Below are 6050 nucleotides of genomic sequence, written 5' to 3'. Positions count from 1 at the left end.
CTCATCTTTCTCCTGTGGAACCGCTGGTAGTTTCGAACTCCTGACCTTGAGATTAGCAGCCTGATTCATAACCACTACACTACCAGAGCTTAATGGGGTGGCAAAACTGATTAATCCTGTTGTAAGTGTTCCAGCTATCTTATTTGCATGGCTCCACTTCCACAAGGGTGCCATGCACCTTATTTGCATTATTAGCAAGTCATCCAACCCCTTTGGTGGGTCACAGTACCTCATTTGCATAATTCTAGCCAGTCATTTGGTGGGAGCTAGAAGACCATGGCAAAAAAAGGCCATATAAAATTGATCTATGGCATCACAGGAACACAGAAGGAACAGGTTTGGGTGGGGTCAATAATGAGCTCCGTTTGACATGTGCTGAGCTTGAAGTGCCCATGGAACTTTCACATGACAAGAGTCAGCTAAAACCTGAGTGCTAGGATTAGGAGTTCAGGAGAGAAATCCTGACAGGAAGTGGCAATTTGTGAGTCTGTCATATAAAACCTGACAAAACCTTCAGAGTGGATTGGTGGTGGTGGCTGTGTGCCGTGGAGTTGGTTCCAACTCACAGCAACCCTACCCTGCACAGGGTTTCCGAGGCTATAAATCTTTATGAGAGCAGAACGCCTCATCTTTCTCCCCCAGAACAGCTGGTAGTTTCAAACTGCTGACCTTGCGGTTTCCAGCCTGATTCAGTCAGGAGAAGGCAAGGGAGGGTCACAGTGGGACAGGGGAGGGAACTATCTTGTGGTCCTCAACTATCCCCATCCTCTTTTCTCTTTTGTGTTTTTACTGCTGCCCTTGATAATTGATTAAACTCAAAGCCTAAGTCATAGCCTGTATTCTGAAAAACTTATAGGTCTTTACTCACGGCCAAGGAGAACTGAATCTTCATTCAGACAATCTCAAGAGAAGAGATATATTGATTTATCCTTCCTATATAGTCAAGAACACAAAAAACAAAACCATTGGGTTTGAGCTTCCATGTCGAAATAGGTTGAATGCATGCTGCTACTTCTCTGCTGGAGCCACTAACAGAAATAGTCACAGGGTGGAAACATCCAGAGGTTGGAACCTCTTGGGCAAGGTTTGACAGCCAGGCTTGATTGGATAAGGCCAGGGGGATAAGTAGGAATCTAGGTTTGAAATACATTTCTCTGGTATCTTGATCCCCAAGAGAAAGACGTGGCAGTCTGCTCCCATAAAAATGTACAGACTTAGAAGCCCTAGGGGGCAGTTCTACTATATCCTGCATTGTCATTAAGTCAGAATCAATTCCACAGTTGTGGACTGCTGTCTGGACAGATGCCTCTCCTTTTCCAGAAGATCAAATATTGCAGCTTTCTAGGCAAAAACAAACAGAGCCCTGGTGTGGCACTGTAGGATAAAGTACAGGACCTCGAGGTGAGTTTGAACTTCAAGGTCAGTGGTTCAAACTTACCAGTCACTCCTCAGAAATCCTATACAGGCTCACTATGAGTTGGAGCCAACTCAACGGCACTTAACAACAACAAAGACCCAAACAACAGCCTTAAGGTGGTGCAAAGTTTGCAGTCAACTGCTAACCTAAATGTCGGCAGTTCGAACCCACCCAGATGCACCACAGATGAAAGGCCTGGTGATCTACTTGCATTAAGATCATCACCACTGAAAACCCTATGGACTTCAGTTCTACTCTGTGACACATGGGGTCTCCATGAATCAGCATCAACTCTACAGCACCTAACAATAACAAAGGCAGAAAGAATAACAAGAGGAGTTTCTAACCTGATATTTAAAAGCATCTCCATAGGATTCCTGGTAGCATAGTGGGTCATGTGTTGGGCTACTAACTACAAGGTCAACAGTTCAAATCCACCTGTCTCTTTATGGAAGAAAGGTGAACCTTTCTACTTCCATAAAGTTTTGGGGTTTTTTTTTAGTTTTTCTTGTGGATTGAGAGAAAGTTTACAGGGCAGATCATCAGTTTTACATTCAACAAATCATACACCTTGTTTCATTACAATGATTATAATCCCCTCCATGTACCTTCAGTTAACAGTATTTCTCTCTATCCACTTTAGCTTTTAAAAAAAAAACAAAAAAACACTCAGGCACATATAATAATTTACATCACCAAAGGGCACATTCTGCAAGTCTGCCTCCTGGCCACCAGCTCTTAGTCCCTCTCTTCCCATGAATCTAGAGTCCTCAGCTGCTCCCTCTCTCCATGACCCCATCTCTGCCTCCACCTCTGGTGTTGCTGTTTCTATGGATAATCCCATAATAATTTACAGTCTAGACAGGCCCGCTGTGAGTTGGAACCAACTTGAAGGAAGGCACACCATCATCATCATCTCCATAGGATATGTATCTAGATGGCAGTACTGCAGGGGTAGATGGGGTGGAATCCAGTAGAAGACCCAAATAAAAGTGGCAGCTAATTCTGCCTTGAAGCAGAAGAAATGTTGAATGGTTTTTATTTATAGTGACCCTGTATAGGGTTTCCGAGGCTGTAAATCTTTACGGAAGCAGAAAGCCTCATCTTTCTCCCATGGAACCGCTGGTAGTTCCAAACTGCTGACCTTGAGGTTCGCGGCCCACTTCATAACCACTACGCTACCAGAGCTCCTGTCCAGACCTTCAGGTTATAGATTATTCATAGTTGATTTTTACACAGACACACACACACACACGCTATATAGTCCCAGTGGTGTGCACTCTAGTATGCAACCTAAATTTAATATCCACAAAGAGGTCTTGGAAGAACTGAGAAAAAAGAAAAAGTGAGCTGGCCAACAGTGAGTACAGTCCTGGCTACATTCAGATACCTGCCCATTGTTCCCCTACAAATTGAGCAGCTGAGCAGGGCTGGAAAAACACACATAGACTCTCTCTCCCCTAACAAAACCAGTTGCCATGGAGTTGATCCCAACTCATGGTGACCCCATATGTTCCAGAGTTGAACTGCAGTCCATAATGTTGTCAAGGTTGTGATCTTCTGGAAGCAGATCAAGAAGCCTCTCTTCTGAGGCAGATCTAGATGGGTTCCAACTACCAGCCTTTCAGTTAGTAATTGTATACTTAAGCAGTCATGCCACCCAAGTACTTCTCACAATCTTAGAGTGGGCCCTTCATGCTGCCCAGCAATCACCCTTCACTTGCTTAGACTTTTTACTTTCCTGCTCCCCTCTTCTCAGACCTTCAGTACCTCCTCCCTCATGGTCACTCTCAGCTGATTACACATAGCCTCTGAGTTGTGACATATTCCAGTTACAAAGAGCCAAACTTTAGTCTTATTTGTTTTCTTCTTGTTGTTGGGTTTGTTTTGTGTGTGTGTGGTTTTTGTTTTTTTGTTTTTATGTCTTATCATTAGTAATGTAATCCTGGTGTGATGCTGTAGGATAAGCACTGGTGGACTGTTAACCACAAGGTCAGAGGTTCAAATCCACCAACAGTTCCTCAGAAACCCTATGCAGGATCACTATGAGTCTGAACCAACTGGAAAGCACTTAACAACATCATTAGTAATATGTACTACATATAATTTGCTGATGCTCATTCTCAGCTGTTCACTTACAGATGTTCATAGGTTGGACTTAAAAGGATACCGATCATAGACACCCCCATCCCCACCCACAAACAGAGATACCCCAGCAGCAGCTGATGATGAAGAGAGAGGCAGTGGTAGAGGGGCGGTGGCACCTTTGACAGGGTGAGGTCACCTCCCTACTGAGCCCCCTCCAATCTCCTCCTTCTTTGGCCATAAGAGGAGAGAAAGAGACCAAAAGCCTCTTCGCAACACAGACCCTTTGCTTCTGCTGCCGCTTAGCCCTGGCTGGAGACATCTCAGTACACCCAGGAGCAGCCACTTCCCAAGCTCTCCTCACCCTTTCCCTCCTCCTCCCTCTCCTTCTCCACTCCTCCCCTTTATTACCCCGTGTTCCACAGCTCTGGGAAGGGACTCCAAAGTGGGGGTAGAAAAACTGCTCACTGAAGATGTCCATTGCTTTGTGTGGAAAGCAGATATTGAAGGTTATATGGCTGATAAACAAGATCTTTAAAAGTTAAACACTCAAGGACCAAGGAAATAAATAACAGAAGCCAAGAGCACAGAATATTTTCCTTCCAATCTGTAGAGCCCCCTGGTGTTTGTTTCTCTAATTCTATCAAACACAGAATGGCCACATTAGCAAATGGCCACAGAGGATGTTAACTTTTTTGAGGGTTCTACTTTACTCCTGGTGTGGTGTTATGGGTTAATGCACTGGACTGCAAAGTCACTTCAAACCACAAGTCAGCAGTTCAAGCGCACCAGCTGTTCCTCAGAAACCCTATACAGGGTCTCTGTGGGTCAGAATCAACTCAACGGCTCTTAACAACAGCTTGCTCCTGGAACTCTCACTTCTCCCCACCTCATCACCATGGACTTACAAAGGCTCAACTCGAATTCACCCAAGGAATATGGAGAAACAGACCTGCTTCTTCATACAATAAAAAATGTACTAACAAGAGAAAAGGCACTCCCTTATGAGGAGTATCTGGAAACTTACTGCCTCCGTGTTGCTGGATCTCACAACACTTGTTATGTTTTCGTCACATTCTCTCCAGAAGTATTAAAAGTAGTCCATGTGACTTATTGAAAATCAAGGTACAGTCTGCTGTATTGCTGATATTTACTGTGAACTCTCAGAAACCTTCTGGTTCCACATGCTAGAATTTCAAGTGATCCCAGGAAATGAATACACCATTGAATACACTGCTGCAGCTCATCAAATCCCGTCTTGCAGTTTGAGAAACTTAACTGTCCTGCTTCATTCCTGTCTCAACATAGTGAGGTAGGCCAAAATAATTTTCTTAAATTTCCTAGAATATGTTGAATGTATGAATGAATGAATTGATTAAAATGTTGTCCAATATTTTTTTTTTAAAGATACTGATCATAAAAGGCAATGAATGACAAGACTGGCTGCTCTGAAAAGCCATCTTTGCATTGTTCCCAAGCAAGTCCCACTCCTTGCTCCCCAGCTCCTTGCTCCCCACAGCCACCTCTGCCAGCACGTTTCCTCCTCCTCTGCCACTGTGGCATCTCTCTCACCAAAGTCTCCAAACTCACACTGTGTCATCCCCCAATCAGATCACCAGCATGCCCCATCATGTCAGACGTGCTGTGGACATCAGCTCCTAGATCACCATCAAGGACTTAAAGGAGAAGAAGAAGTTGTGGAGGAAACAGAAAATGGAAGAGATGCTCCGCTAATGGGACTGCTAACAAGAAAAATGGGAACAGAAGGCTGACAATGAGGTAGACAAGGAAGAGGAAGAAGGTGGGGAGGAGGAGGAGAAAGAAGAAGGTGATGGTGAGGAAAAAGATGGAGATGAAAATGAGGAGGCCGAGGCAGTTATGGCCAAACAGGCAGCTGATGAAGATGAGGATGAAGATGTTGACATCAAGAAGCAGAAGACCGGCGAGGATGATTAGACAGCAAAAAAGGAAAAGTTAAATTTAAAAAGGCCACCATGACCTAGTCACCCTCCACTTCCAGTCTCAGAATCTAATAGTGGTCACCTTCAAGTAGAGATTCCCACCCACCCACTCTGGGCAACGCCACTCACAAATGCGCTCACTACCACCAAACCAAAACCACAAGGTGAATTTGCAACAGGGGAGAAAAAACAACCAAAACTTCCAAGGCCCTGCTTTTTTTCCTTAAAAGTACTTCAAAAAGGAAAATTTGTTTGTATTTTTTATTTACATTTTATGTTTTTGTACATATTGTTAAGGGTCAGCCATTTTTAATGATCTCAGATGACCAAACCAGCCTTTGGAGCTTTCTCTGTCATATTCTGACTTTATTTGTGGTGTGATCATGTTCATTATCATCTCAAAAGAGAAAAAAAACCTTGTTAAAAAAGCAAAAACAACAAAAATTACAATCTTATTCCAAGCATTCCAATAACTTTTTTGTGTATGTACTTAGCTGTACTATAAGTAGTTGGTTTGCATGACATTAAAAAAGGCCAAAGATAAAGTTTCTTTTACCTTTTTTTGTCTATGAAGTTGGTGTTTTTTT

General features: G+C 43.4%; 1 pseudogene; it reads left to right on the top strand.

The window, feature by feature from the left end:
• The first annotated feature begins 5122 nt into the window (after positions 1-5122).
• Positions 5123-5458, top strand: LOC102834419 (annotated as a pseudogene).
• The last annotated feature ends 592 nt before the right edge of the window (positions 5459-6050 follow it).

This window comes from Chrysochloris asiatica, unplaced genomic scaffold (genome assembly GCF_000296735.1).
Source record: "Chrysochloris asiatica unplaced genomic scaffold, ChrAsi1.0 scaffold00042, whole genome shotgun sequence".
NCBI classification, from domain to species: domain Eukaryota; kingdom Metazoa; phylum Chordata; class Mammalia; order Afrosoricida; family Chrysochloridae; genus Chrysochloris; species Chrysochloris asiatica.
The sequence above is the reverse complement of the archived record's forward strand: the minus strand, read 5'-3'. Positions and strand labels throughout refer to the sequence as shown.